Source organism: Delphinus delphis, chromosome 16 (assembly GCF_949987515.2).
Source record: "Delphinus delphis chromosome 16, mDelDel1.2, whole genome shotgun sequence".
Lineage (NCBI taxonomy): Eukaryota > Metazoa > Chordata > Mammalia > Artiodactyla > Delphinidae > Delphinus > Delphinus delphis.
In genome coordinates, this window is record NC_082698.1 from 50429413 (window position 1) to 50445525 (window position 16113).

Below are 16113 nucleotides of genomic sequence, written 5' to 3' on the forward strand. Positions count from 1 at the left end.
CTTTCATTGTTAAAGTTACGAGAAGGATGTAGATAAAGAATCCAACAGCACCAAAAAAATTCTTCTGGCATCAAGGGCTGAAATGTCAGCTGTCATGTTAAGCAAATATCTCAAAAGAATTTCTATCCAGTAATATAAACAAACATTACAGTTAGTGTCAGGGTGAGAAGTATAATGAGTTAGTAACATTGATTAGTCCATTAATCTCAACCTCTCAAATTTTTTTTCTTTAATATTTATTTATTTGGTTGCACCAGGTCTTAAGTTGCAGCAGGCAGGCTCCTTAGTTGTGGCATGCGAACTCTTAGGTGCAGCATGCATGCGGGATCTAGTTCCCTGACCAGGGATCGAACCCAGGACCCCTGCATAGGGAGCGTGAAGTCTTATCCATTGCACCACCAGGGAAGTCCCTCAAATTATTTTAAAGGTAATAAACAACAACAAAAAGGTTCAATGAACACAAAAGAGCATAAAAATAAAGTGTCCTCTATGTGAGTAACTTTAATAAATTATGTCATCTGATGAGATTACAAAAATGAGATAAAAATATTAAAATGCCCTAACATTAACAAAAATATAATATGGTCACTATATGTTCACTGTGGTTATATAAAAATGTTGTAACACGGGCTTCCCTGGTGGTGCAGTGGTTGAGAGTCCACTTGCCGATGCAGGGGACATGGGTTCGTGCCCCGGTCCGGGAAGATCCCACATGCCACGGAGGCGGCTGGGCCCGTGAGCCATGGCTGCTGAGCCTGCGCGTCCAGAGCCTATGCTCCGCAACGGGAGAGGCCACAACAGTGAGAGGCCCACGTATCGCACACACACAAAAAAAGAGACAGACTAGGGCTACCCTGGTGGCACAGTGGTTGGGAATCTGCCTGCCAACGCAGGGAACAAGGGTTCAAGCCTTGGTCCGGGAAGTTCCCACGAGCCACGGAGCGGTGAAGCCCATGCACCACAACTGCTGAGCCTGCGCTCTAGAGCCCGCGAGCCACAACTACAGAAGCCCCGTGCCTAGAGCCCCGTGCTCCTCAACAAGAGAAGCCACCACAATGAGAAGCCCGCGCACCGAAACAAAGAGTAGCCCCCGCTCGCCACAACTAGTGAAAGGCCGCGTGCAGACCCCAAAGCAGCCAAAAATAAATAAATAAAATTAATTAATTTTTAAAAAAGACACAGACTATACATACGTGTGTGTTTCATTTTTCAGCCAAAAATCCACCAGCTACAGTCGAACAAGAAAATGCTTAAACTAAACATCTCTAAACTTTAAAAAGTAGTGGCCAGAAAAAGATTCTGCACAGTGTGATCTGGCTCCTAGCCTGATTACACTGCCTAGAAGCAATAATGAGAAAAATTGGTGAGTTCATAAAACTTGAAAATTTTAATATATAAATATTTTAATAAATATCCTCCGGTTTGGATATAAAGACCTGCTTTGGCATGCCCTAGAAAAGTCCAGGAGAACACCCTCAGCACAGAAGCTTTAAAACCTAAGCTGAGACAGGCAGAGTGGCCACCAGAACCTGTTGACTTCCAAGGCATTCTTCTGAGTTAAAGAAAGGGTCTGAAGCCCCTAGAAATGTACTACACCCTCGGCAGGATGGAATAAGGCCAGTACAGGACACTTAACAAAATCTAAGGAGACAGGAGAGCCTGGAGCCCCAGAAGAACTCTCCCCCCACCACCACTTTATATCCTTCAACTACAGAGAAGCAGACAGAGAATAAAACACACTGCTCAAAAGATGTATTGAGGGGGTACAGTAAAAGGAGGAGACAAAGTCACAGCTAAGATGAGGATGGCATCAAGGAGAACTCACCCATGTTATATCAGGGCAGATACAAAGTCTTGACTTCACTATCCAAGTATTTACCTAGCAAGATATAAAGAAAAGGCCATGCAACTGTATAAACAAGAGGGTGGAAAGACGAGGAAAGAAAAAAAGAACCTAGTCTGAAAGCAAACATAACACAGGAAAATAAGGAAATCCCCAATGAGTTCTTTGTAACAGAAAACAACCTAATAAGCACATACATTTAATAAATCAAAAGCTCAAAGATGAAAAGACAAAACAAGTAAGTTGAAAAGAAAAGCTATGGAGCTAAGAAAATCAATTAAGAAAAATGAATTTGAAAAAAAAGCAAGAAAAAGAACCAAACACTGAAAATCAAACTAATGGCAAGAAGAAAAATCATAAGAAAAATCTCCTAAGTACTGAGGAGAAAAACAGACAGAGATACCAAGGCAATCAGATAGAATAAGTAGGACAGAGACTAAACAGAAAGATACTTAGTATCCCTGAAGTAGAATAACTAAACAAATAGAAGAGAAAAAGCAGGTAGACATGATAGAAAATAGTCCTAAAATAAAGGTAAAGAAAATCTACAAAAGGAAAGGAAAAATACAATAAACCACAGATCCAAATACATATCTAAATTAAATTAATAAAACAACAAGGATAAAGAAATAATTCTCTGGGAATGCAGATCGAAAAAAATCATTTTGTAAAGAAAATTTTAAGACTTTTGAATAAGCAAAAAAGATCCTTCTGATGAAATGCTGCAGCTTCTAGGGATAATTTAATCCTACAGGAATTGTCATTGGACTATTTTACCACTCTGTAAAGATAGAGGTTAACATATAGAAAACTAATGGTAAAGCACACAATTCTTGTCTACAGACATGCAAATAAATTCTGCCCATTTCAGTTGACTTCTCTCCACCATGATGGAAGAAGCCAGCTTTGCAAATTCACTTCAATATTCCTGATCTATAAATGTACGTGTCCTTTGCATTCTCCCTTGGGCCAGCTATAACATATCTCTGACTCCCTCATTAATGATTAGATAAATAAAACCTTTAACATGTCCATTTGATATCTGAATAAGAGTCATGATTTAATTCTTTTCTAAAATTTATCCTTAGTAGTTTTGGAAATTCCACCAAGATACCCAGTGGATTCACCTGACAGAGCTAGGTAACTTCTTTGCCAAAATAGTACATACACCTCACAGGCAGCTCAAGCCCAGACATTTCTTGTCTCCCAGAGGTGAACTAAGAACAGCAATAGAACTTTGTTAACTGTGCTTTCTATTTTAACTTTCCTCTCTTCTAATTTTGTTTTTGGTTTATTTATGGTCAATAAGTTATTCTCTGTTGGTGATAACAATGATTCAGAATTTGATTTTATGGACTGTCATTCAGTGATCTCTGTAAACAAATTAATGGTTTATACAGATCTGTGTTGGGTGAGAGAAAAAGAAGAATTTGATTCATTAGTCACCTGTTCACTTATCTCTTTTGTTTACCTATCTTTTTTTTTTTTTTTTTTTTTGCGGTACGCGGGCCTCTCACTGTGGCCTCTCCCATTACGGAGGGATGTGCAAGCTCAGCGGCCATGGCTCACGGGCCCAGCCACTCCGCAGCATGTGGGATCTTCCCGGACCGGGGCACGAACCCGTGTCCCCTGCATCGGCAGGCGGACTCTCAACCACTGCGCCACCAGGGGGGAAGCCCTATAAAGTCTCTTAAAGCAGCTCTGTTCCGACTGGCTTATAGAGATAAATATGCACTATTTTTATAAATTGAATATTACCAAAATTCCCAGAAAATAAGCAAATTGATCTTCTAATATTTTAAATGTGTTATATATTTTTAAATTATTCTTACAGAAATTAATTCAGAAAGGTTTTAAGAACCAAGTTCATATAATTAAGGTAAATGGCAAATAAAAATAGTTTAATAAAATAGGTTTATCTTCTGCTTTTTAAAATCAATGTTAAGTATAATACAAGCATACATCTTTATTCCATTAGAGTAACTTTCTAAAACATATATAGGCTTACGGATCAAATAAGCCAGTATTACTCACACACAGTGTTTAAGACTATGAAAATGTAAAACTGTATTTAAATTGAATGACTATTCTGACAAACTTTTCATTTCAACAGTAATTATGTTTTATAGTATGTCAGTTTACAAATAATTTCCAAGAACTTTAAGGTAACAAAAGCTTAGACTAATATTAAACTGAATTAATTAGTGGATAATCACTGGCTTGCTAGATCATTTCTAAGTAAGAATATTAAAACTTTGGTTACTAAGCATAATTTCAAGTTTATATGCTTTTGCTTCTTGTTATTGTGTGCTACAGAAAGACCCTCTTTGGGACATGTAAATGAACATGTTCGTTTTTGCTACTTTGAGAAATTGTACACTAGATCCCATTTTTATAAAAGTAACATGCCAGATAGATAGATAAATAGACAGACAGAGGATATAACATAGAGATGTGCGTGCACCTATATATTTAAACACACAAACTGTTAATAGTGATTACCATTAGGGAAGTGAGAATTAGGTGAAAAGAAGTCTTCTTTTCACCTTTACATCGTTATTGCTTAAATACTTTAAATATGCCCATATTTTTACCATTTAAAACATGTTAACTAAAAAACTGCATTTAAAAAATTAAAACTATTTATTCAGTATCAAACAAGACTCTTAAACAGTTTAATCTTACCAAAAAAATTATTTAAAATTAAGTTTAATATTACAGAAAATATACTTAAAAGACATAAAAATAGAAGTTTGGATAAAACACAAAAGAGGATTTTTTTAGTCAACAGACATTATTTTTTCATAAATTACTATTTCAATTTCTCCAGACTTCAACCTCAATTTATTGTTTCACTTATCAATTTTATCTTTAACATTTTATTCTAAATTCACCATATCCATTCCACAATTCTAGTTCTTACCCTCATCTCTTTCTGCATTACTAAAAAGCCTTCCTATTCCTACGTTATCAAGATTCCGACTCCATTTCTATTCAAACTGTCAAAACAGTTATTCTCTCAAAGCACAGATCTGATCATGTCATTCTATAGATTAAAAACCACGTGTGGCCCAGGAACAACAAAATAAAATCCAAAACCCACTGTACAGAGATCAAGCTTCTCTATTTGCTTCTACCCTATCACTGCAGTACTATACATTCTAGCCAAGACACATTGTCTATCATTCTCCCAAATCCATCCTATATTTTGTACCTTCTATGCCTTTGCTAAAGTTGTAAAGACCACCTTGAAGATCCTACCCTCCAAGTCCAAAATCATTACACTCACAAACCTTTCCAGTTAAAATTAATTTTGCATCCTTCTCTATTCCCTTCACACCAATAATAGAGCTGAATCTGTCTTATAATTGTGTGCATGTTTATTTGACCCATAAGAAAGTATGAGAACATAAACTGTGCCTGCTATAGGATCACAAATATGACAGATGGTCAACTTTTAAGTAAACTCATAATCTTAGTGCAAATTAATTTAATAAATAGTAATCCAAGACTGAAAAGTAATTTCATTTTGTGGGCCTGTGACTGATTGGTAGTAGCGGCCTTGAGCAATACGTTGAGGACTCTGAGGTGAAATCTAGACTCTGCAGTAAAGAATCTTGATCAAACAGCAATATCTGCCATGAGCAGGAAAAGGGACAGCATATCCATGCTGGATGACTGCCATCCTCATTTTCTGATAATGACCTTTACCACAAAACATACTCCACACCTACAAATACTTTCAGGGTGACCATAAGAAAACTAGTAATGATATTAGATATAAGGGTCATTCTGCAAATCATTAAATAACACACATTAAAGATTCTGTCCTCTGGTGAGTCATCTGTGAGTCAGAAAGGCCTTAACATTTCCCTGCCAGTCACAAGTAGACTGAGAACAGAACACTCTATTCTTTCACTTCTCTATGCTTCTACTTGACTGTCTGAAATGAGGGTAATATATGTTATCCCCCAAGAACATCTTAAGTATTAATAACTTAGAGGCACAAGATAAGCCCACAAGAAAGACACACTGTTACTACAAAATGTTTAGGGTACTATCACGTGGCAGGGGAGAAAAAAGATTAGAACCTGAATGTACTATTTCCTATCAAGATTATTTACTGACTTCTAAATGCACAAATAACTGCAACATAATTGTTATCAATCATCTTGGACTGTGGTCTTAAAACTAAGCTAATCTGAGAGCTCAACTCTATAAAGTTTCCATATTTGCTTATGTTATGAATATTGTCACTTCATTTGTTGATGAGCTACCTTCTGTCTTTAAATATTCATGAAACTTTCTCCTATACTTACTTGTAACTCTGAAGTGAAATAAAACAGACATTGTGAATCTGCTTCATTTTAGTAGTTGTGCTGTCTTTGCTACACTTTACCTGATATGCAGTCGGTTAAGCAATTAAAAAATGCAGTCATGGGCTTCCCTGGTGGCGCAGTGGTTCAGAGTCTGCCTGCCAACGCAGGGGACACGGGTTCGTGCCCTGGTCGGGGAGGATCCCACATGCCGCGGAGCGGCTGGGCCCGTGAGCCATGGCCGCTGAGCCTGCGCGTCCAGAGCCTGTGCTCCACAACGGGAGAGGCCACAACAGTGAGAAGCCCGCGTACCGCAAAAAGAAAAAAAAAAAAATGCAGTCATAAGTCTGAAAAAGTACATGTTGACTACATCATCTAATGATATAATCTTCTCTGAAATACTTTAACATTGTCTGTGAGCTTTAGTTTAATGCTGAACTAAGAATAATACCTGGTACAGGGCCTGGAAATATCTGAGATTTTGAGTTACTTCCTGTAAGAATAATTTTTTTAAGTATAGCACATTTAAAGTATGGTAGTTCACATATGAAAGAATTTTCAGAACTACTTATAAATTCTTTTTTTTTTAAATTACAAATCAAAGTTTTTTGCTTTTAAAAGGAATCCACAATTGGATAAGAAGGGAAAAGAAGGAGCAAATATTACTGAGTACTTATATAACAGGTAACATCCTTACCACATTGTCCCTGTTAATTGTTTAATCTTCCTAATATTATAAGGTGGTAGATTTCATTCTATTTTAAACAGATAAACCAAGATTCAGAAAGGCTAAAACACTTGCCCAAAGTCACAAGTTCATAAATTACTTAAGAGAATTCAGGTTCAACTCTACCTGATTCCAGGATCCAGGCAGACTGCCTTCCTGACAAAGGAATGAAATATTCTGAGAAGTTTACTGATAGCTAAGGACAACAGTGAAGGAAGGAACTGGATAGCTAAGGTTAGAGGAGAAGCATGAAGACTGCAAAGAACCTAGGTATTGATTAAAGAAGTTTTTGCAAAAGAACAAGTAAGAGCTTTCTCTTTTTCAAATTTCTTTCATATCAATTACCTTATCATCTGAGGAACCACCCACTCATATTCTTTTTTTTTAGTTTTTCAAATAGCTTTTTAGAAAGTATGAAATGCATACATTTTAGGGATTTTACATAGGCATAAATTCACTACTGAGTCCAAGAGCAGTTAACTGAACAACAATGCTGATGACTACATGCCCCTACCAGTCACTTCTTGAAACTTGCTTTCTCATTCAGATAACCACAGTTAATTTAAAAAAAAAAATTTTTTTTTTTTTACCTTGTGTTACCCAACCATTTCCCTCATATCTTCTTCTCCCATGTTTTTTCTGGCTGTTATCTATGTCAAGTTGATTCAAAGCCTTGATTATAGCAATTAAATAAGTAAAAATAACACCTTCAAAAGTAAAGGTTTAAAACAATACAACTTCATTCCAGATTCTTCACGGTTTTAAAGAGTGCACACCGAGCTCAACCCAAAACCCCATTTTTTTTTTTTTTTTTTTTAAATCAAGCTGACCTTTTTGTCCTCTAGCTACAATTTTTTACTCAGGCAGATGGGGATCAAAGCAACTTGTGGAAGTCTCAAAATGAATTTGTGGTTTGGGAACATTAAATGATGTTATTAAATGCAGATTCAAAGTATATTACTTCCTGAAACTTTAATTTAAGGAACAAAGAGAATACTAGCAGCTAAAGAAGAACTGGAAGCTCCCCTGGCCAACCACAAAAGCTCTCTCTCCAAATTTATTTAGTTCAGGTAAAACTCAATAACTGCGTAGGACATTCAAATGAATGTGTACTCCTATTTCTTGTCAACAAGCCAAGAAGGGTTCCTCAGAGCACTCCAGGTTTATGTTCCCTTCACTGGAAACCAAGTTCTTTGAGAATACAAACTATGCCTTTCACTCTTCTGTTTCCTCACTGTGGCCCTAGGACATAGGCTCGCACATAATTGGCATTTTATAAATGCAGGTTGAAAGCAAGAAAAGCATATCCCTTAACAGTGATTTTCTGAGAATTTTGTTAGTTTTACCTCTAATCAACAATATAAGCATTTAGGGCTTCCCCGATGGCGCAGTGGTTGAGAATCCGCCTGCCAATGCAGGGGACACAGGTTCGAGCCCTGGTCCGGGAAGATCCCACATGCCACAGAGCAACTAGGCCCATACCCCACAACTACTGAGCCTGCACTCTAGAGCCCGTGAGCTACAACTACTGAGCCCGCGTGCCTAGAGCCCGTGCTCTGCAACAAGAGAAGCCACCGCAATGAGAAGCCCACGCACCACAACGAAGAGTAGCCCCCGCTCGAAGAGAAAACCCACGTGCAGCAACGAAGACCCAATGCAGCCAAAAATAAATAAATAAATTTTTTTAAAAAGCAATAAAAGCATTTATATGTATAAAGCATAACACAGCCTGACACAAGTACAAGCTTCTGTTAATAAACTCCTATTTTCCTAGGTAAAACAGGTACCCAAATTCATGATACTGATTTTTTTCCCACCCCTCCACAAACCACACTGGGTTATTAAACCCAATGAAAAAGCCAGTCTCCTCCCTGGTAGCTTTCTTGCTTAAGAATTTATTCTAATTTGGAATCTCATTCCCTATTCATACCCATGGCACCTAACTCTTTAAGTTTTTTCCAAGAAACCTACAACATTTGGCATAAAACATTATTTTAAAAAAATAAATTACAGGGGCTTCCCTGGTGGCGCAGTGGTTGAGAATCTTCCTGCTAATGCAGGGGACACGGGTTCGAGCCCTGGTCTGGGAAGATCCCACATGCCGCAGAGCAACTGGGCCCGTGAGCCACAACTACTGAGCCTGTGCGTCTGGAGCCTATGCTCCGCAACAGGAGAGGCCGCGACAGTGAGAGGCCTGCGCATCATGATGAAGAGTGGCCCCCGCTTGCCACAATTAGAGAAAGCCCTCCCACAGAAATGAAGACCCAACACAGCAAAAATAAGTTAATTAATTAATTTTTTAAAAAGTCTCCATTCTTAAAAAAGAAAATTACAAAAGAAATGGGACATGACACAATCTCAGTCTGATTGTGCTCTTTATATGTTCTTTGTGTGATTTAATTACAAAGTATTTTAGATAATTACTCTGCAACTTTTAATTGAACTAGGATACTCATATTTTAACATTTTTAAAAAGTAAACATCCTTAAACTAGTTAACAGCATTTAATCAGTCCCCAGAGGTATTGGCACTGAGAATCTTATTGATTTTGTAAAAATCAGAGTGATTAAAGTTAGGTACAATATTTGCATCTATAAGTTGATCATGATGTAAGGCATAAGGACCACTGAATATAGGAGCAATCTTATTGTGCTTAGGCCTATCACAATTCAACTTCTTCCTCTGCAGGGAAGCCCCACTTAATTCACTGCATACCTCCACCTCAGATTACTATAACACTTTTTTGTTAAGCATCTATGAGACAAGATCCTAAAAAATAAACAAGGTAGGATATAATGCCTGCCAGGAGAAGCTTATGATCTGGCAAAGGAAGGAATGTTTTCATCATGGTCATGACTTAGAATACATTAATTCAGTCATCAAACATGTATTGAAAGCCTTTTTGAAGACATTTATTAAAAGATTTATTACAAATCAGGCTCTATGCTAGAGGATGTGGATACAACAGACACTCCAATACAGAGAAAAAGACATATAGACAAGAAAAGGGCAATGAAGTGCTATAATTGCTATAGGAGAGTATATGGGATAGTACATGAGGGTACAAAAAAGAAAGTACTTAATGGGAGAAGGGGATTTCATAAATGGCTTCATAGAGGAAGCCAATGCTTGAGTTGGGTCCAAATGATAAATAGTAAATAATAATATAATAATAAAGAAAATGTGAGAAGCAATACAGCCTAAGTAAAGAGTATAAACAAAAGCACAGAACAAGCATGGCACATTCAGGAAACTGTTATTAATTAAATAAGGGTAGTGAACAGGGTTCAAAGAAATGCTGCAGGAAACGAGAAAAGTTCAATGGAAAAAATACAGCCTGCGAAAGGCCTTAAATGCCATACTAAGAAATTTGAACTTTACTACAGGCAGTAAGGAAGCCAAAGGGTTTTAAGTCAGAAAGCAATGACCTGACCTGAATTTTGAAAACTGGCTCTGATTTCAGTATGAAGGATGGACCAAAGGAAGAAAGGTAGATAGGTTAAGAGGTTTTAACATGAAAATGATGGCAAGGGTTGTAGCAAAAAGGTTAGAGAAAAGATACAAATACAAAAGATATTAGCAATACTGAATCTTGAGAATTTGATCATAACAGTGGACACAAAATGAGAGCACAATATTTAATGAATAAATGGATGAATAATTGACTGCCTGATTAGGTGTAGGAGATGGAAATGGATAACTGATTGACTAATTTGATGTAGAGAGGAGAAAGGGTTCATGATTCCAGGCCTGACTGGACAGAGGGTGGTGCCTTTAATTGAGGGCAAACATTATGTCTAGGGAAAGAGATCGTAAACTTAGCATGTCAAGCTGACTTTGAGGTAACTTTGAGGTACCTACAGAGGGTGCAGGTGGGGATGTTTACAAGCCATGTAAAGAAGTCTGAAATGCAAGGGCAAGATCTGAATGGGAGATGATTTGGGAACTGTCAATACAAAGAAAACAGTCAAATGTTCTACCAGAAACAGGTGAGGTCATCTGGGGAAGATGTAGAAAAAGGAAAGAAAGGCTAAGGAGATCCAGGGGATCACGAACATTTAAGGAATGGACAGAAGGGGAAAAAAGCAACAAAGGCGGCTGAGAATGCACAATCCAAAAGGAAAGAAAAGAACTGGAAGAGAATTTGAAAATAATAGGCAGTAGTGTCAAATTCCACAGATAAGCAAAGAAAAACTAAAGACTGAAAGGAATGATCACCCTTGGTAGTTTGCAAATTTGGTCACCTTTGCCAGAGGAGTTTCAGGAGACAAGATGAGGCACAGAAAACTACAGAGTTCAAGAGTAAAAATAAGGTAAAGAAATAGAGTCAGGAAACGTTAATCCATTCTTTCAAAGACTAGAAAGAAAAAGGCAGTAACCTGAGAGGAAATAAAGGCAGTAGTTTTGGTTTTTTCTAATTTTGTGCTCTCTTTTCTAAGATGCAGAGAAAGAGCTAAAACAGCAGATTAAAAATAAGAAAATGGTGGGAAGAATAGCTACAGCAAGATACCACAGGATATAAGATGAGGATGGGCTTCCAGTCCCATGATGAGGCCTGGAATGCTAGACAGGAAAACAAGGCAGACATTCTGATTTACAGCTGAGTCACGAAGAAGGTGGTAGCTTGACAGGCACATTGCTCAGGGCTCTAGCCCTGGGAACACTGGACACTACTGCAGGCTCCACTCACCCACCTTAGTCGGGACTGGCTAAACCTGCAGGATGTGGGAATTGTGCTTGCAGCTGAACGGGGCTGTAGAAAGCAGGGACTAGGTCTTATTAGATGTTATGAGCAAACTCAACCAGCAAGATTATTGAGACAGTGGGCAATACAAATAATTTCAAAAATATAAATGTAATGAAAATGTCTGTAATATTTACTCAATAGCTTAATTTAAAAACTCATTTTTAAAGTTCTCATCATCTAGCACAGAGCCTGGCACATAACAGACATCAGCGCACACAAGTGAATGATGTTGTGGGACCGACTCAGGGCAATATCCCAAGAGACAGAACACCTGTGGAAGGCAGGCTCTGCAGTGTTTCCAATGACCTGGATAGAAAAATCTCCTTCCTATGGGACCAGGAGGGTGGAAAAACCTAATTGTCCCTACTGAAAACAAAAGAGGACAACATGACTGTGAGGGGTCTTAATGATAACATTTTAAAAAAAACATTAATTTTTATTAAAAACATTAAAAAAACATTAATTTTTATCAAGAACAGTATATGTATGGCACTGTGCTGATCAGCTGATCATTACAACACACAACAGGTACATTTATTCCCATTTCAGAGATGAAGAAACTCAGTTTTCTTCAGAGGTTAAGTAACTTGTCCCAGTTCACATAGATAATAAAGAACCAAGACTACTGAACCCAAGTCAGTAGCACTCAATATGATGAGTAGTGATAGTAGTGGTAGTAGTAGTAACAGCAGGAACAATAGCAGCTAACAAACACTCTTATAGCTCTTACTATGTGATAGGCAATGTTCTAACGGTTTCATATTTATTAACCTTCACAACTACTTTATGAAGTAAATGTAATCATTTTACAAAGCAAGAAAGTAAACACAGAGGGGTTAGGTAGTTTTCCCAAGACCACACAGCTACTAAGTGGTGGGGCCAGGATTCAAATTTAACCATTACCCTATACAGCCTCTCTCCTATTCATTTTCTCTAAGCTAAGATGCAATATACTGTGTTTTTCAAACTGTTGTTCATGACATCAATGTATTGGTTTATGACAAGCAAGTTTTGTTGTAAATGAAAAGACTAGAATAGAATGGACTACTCCACTCTTTTCCCAATACCTTCTCTAGTGCTGGACGAGATGGCCAACATCCTGGGTGAACTACAAGAAAAGCATATGTAACGGATGTGTTTGTTTAGTTTTGTAATGGATGGGGAAGGAATCAATCAAATTTAACAGTGAAAAATATTCAAAAACTTATTCATGGAGCACAAATCAGAAAATCTGTTTCTTCTTTAAATGTAAAAGTTGTATAGAATAGATAAGAGAAAATGTTTAAGAATTATTCAAAGTAACAGTAAAGTCAATTTCAATGAAAAAAAACCCAAAGAATAATCTATTTTTTTGAAGAAATCAACACTTCAGGGAAACAAGAATATGATGAAAAGGGTCAGGGATTGAAAATAGAAAGCTGAAAAAGATGCTCAATTTAACTCCAATAAGAGAAAAAAATGTAGCCACAAGGGGGAGACAACAGTTACTAGAGCCTTCTGAAGAACTGAAAATAAATAATATACAAATTGCAGTTTTTTTCAAGAATATCACAGTAAGAGGGCTTCCCTGGTGGCACAGTGGTTGAGAGTCCGCCTGCCGATGCAGGGGACACGGGTTCGTGCCCCGGTCCGGGAAGATCCCACATGCCGCGGAGCGGCTGGGCCCGTGAGTCATGGCCACTGAGCCTGCATGTCCGGAGCCTGTGCTCCCCAACGGGAGAGGCCACAACAGTGAGAGGCCCGCGTACCGCAAAAAAAAAAAAAAAAAAAAAAGAATATCACAGTAAGAAAAAAATTCACTTTTTAACAATGAATTATAACGTGGGTAGGAACTGTATCTTAAAATAATTCTTTATGCAAACATAGCTAAAGCCAAGAAAATGGAACAAGGAATGCAAATCAGACAACTATTGCAACCAAAAAAACGGAAGTCTCTTGTACGCTGAGTCAAAGATACTTCTTACCACCTAAAGGAATTAGAGGTAGCTAAGAAATCAACAAAAGGAAAATGAAAAGCAATTCTCTAAACAGGAAGATGACATAAGAACACTGGAAGTAGAACTGTCTGATTCAGATGATGCAGACAGAAGTTCTAAAAGCAGTTTGGGAAAGAAATCCTAAGTAAAAGGAGAGATACTGTCAGCTTCATCATTAAAAGTAAGTTACGGAACAAATAAGGAAAAACGAAGCTATAAAATGACAACTGGGAAATTTTTAGTGAGACAAGGCGACAGACGAAGGAAGACATTTTTGCAAAGACGTAGCAGGTGAAGTTCAGGGAAATCTAAAACTTATTAGAGAACAAATAGAAGGCAAAGAGATGTTGGAAGAGTACACAAATAAATGTAGGCATTGATTGTTTGAAGAAGAAAAACAGCAAGGAGGGCTTCCCTGGTGGCGCAGTGGTTGAGAGTCCGCCTGCCGATGCAGGGGACACGGGTTCGTGCCCCGGTCCGGGAAGATCCCACATGCCGCGGAGCGGCTAGGCCCGTGAGCCACGGCCGCTGAGCCTGCGCGTCCGGAGCCTGTGCTCCGCAACGGGAGAGGCCACGACAGTGAGAGGCCCGCGTACCGCAAAAAAAAACAAACAAACAGCAAGGAGAAATTCTGATTGATGTAATTGAAAAATCAAAATCAAAACTGTCTGAAGGTGAAAAATAATTATATTATTTGGGGTGAATTACAAAATAATACTGGAATGGACCACTGTGAGGGAAAATGCCAGCAAAGGAGGACAGAAGTTGCAGATAACCTCAAAAGGCTTTATCGGAATTCTATTATCAAACCACCGATGAAAGATTAAGGTAGATTAAAGACAGTAAAATGTTGACAGACTCAGTCTTTTCATGTGAAGTAAGTGATTCCATTTGTGTGTAGTAATGGTCTTACTTGTCAGACCAAAGAAACGAGGCATGTCACATTCAGTGGACTTAGAGTAATAAACTTGCCTGCAATGTTTTTTCAAACCTGAAACAGTACTATAAAATGTAATTATTTTATGTAAACATTTTTGCCTTTGTATTTCATATAAGGAAAACCAGTGTAGAACCTAAGACAGTTACAGCTTCAGCAGTTGTTATAATGTTCAGTTGGATTTTTAAAATTAATTTTGCAACATTTCACTGAGTCATTTTTATATATTTTGGAAACTAGATTTATTTTTAAAAAAGCAGTTTACTTATTTAAAAAAGCAGTTTTTCCCTACTTAATAATGAATCAATACCTTTGCTACATATACAGCAATAAGAATAGAACAGAAAATATCAGAAGGCATCATGCATAGTGAAAGTACTTCATGACACTTTAGTTTCAGTTATGTGTATATATGTGCGTGCAGCATGTAAAATGTTCTGATTATAAGTTTTAAAATACACAAGGATAAAACATTTTATTGCAACATCTAAGAAACTTGTAAAATGTAAAGACCCTACTGACAAACTTTTCCATATATAAAAAAAAAACCTTGCACACTGGCTGCCACTCATCCATAGGACTGCTCCCCTCATTCTTCCCCTTTCCCCAGACCTGAGTAGACACTGTCACCTGATGGCCAGTGTAAACAATTGTATGTCTTTGGGGCCCTGTTCACACATCTCCTCTCCCTCACCCCACCTTCAAGATTTAGTCTCTTTAGCCTTAAAAGGAATGTGTGCACACAAGTCACCATTTTGTCTGTCTCCACTCTCATGAGTAATCCCATTCCATACAATCTCTTATTCTAGCACTATCCATAAAATTTTCTACAATAACGGAAATGTTCTATATCTGCCCTGTCCTATACAGTAGTCACTAACCACAATTGGCTCTTGAGCCTTAGAATATGACTACAGTAGCTAAGGAAATAAATTTTTATTTTTATTTACTTTTAACTCATTTAAATTTAAAAGCTACACGTGGCTAGAGGCTACCATAATGGACAGCACAGTCTTATACACAAACTTAAAAACCAAATATTTATCCATCTCTCCTTCTGTCTTTTCAAATTCTTGCCCAGTTACTACTTCAGAGAAAAAAAAACAAAAAATCCTCTTGTTGGGACTTCCCTGGTGGCGCAGTGGTTAAGAATCCACCTGCCAATGCAGGGGACATGGGTTCGAGCCCTGGTCCAGGAAGATCCCACATGCCGTGGAGCAACTAAGCCTGTGCGCCACAACTACTGAGCCTGTTCTCTAGAGCCCACGAGCCACAAGCACTGAAGCCCGCACCGCCTAGAGCCCGTGCTCCACAACGAGAAGCCACCGCAGTGAGAAGCCTGTGCACCGCAATGAAGAGTAGCCCCCACTTGACACAACTAGAGAAAGCCCGCGTGCAGCAACGAAGACCCAACACAACCAAAAATAAATTTAAAAAAAAAATCCTGTTTATTTTCACTCCACTTATAAATCACAAAACGTGCCTGAGGAAGACAGATAAACCTTGAAAATTAGATAAACAGTTAAAAATGGCTTATCATGAAAAATATTTTAAAGTAAAATTAGAT

At 37.8% G+C, this 16113-nt stretch overlaps 1 protein-coding gene across 4 annotated transcripts in view; it reads right to left on the minus strand.

Moving 5' to 3' along the window:
* The window catches only part of CCSER2 (coiled-coil serine rich protein 2), a 162448-nt gene that overhangs the window by 128502 nt on the left and 17833 nt on the right, over window positions 1-16113 (minus strand). The window lies entirely within an intron of this gene.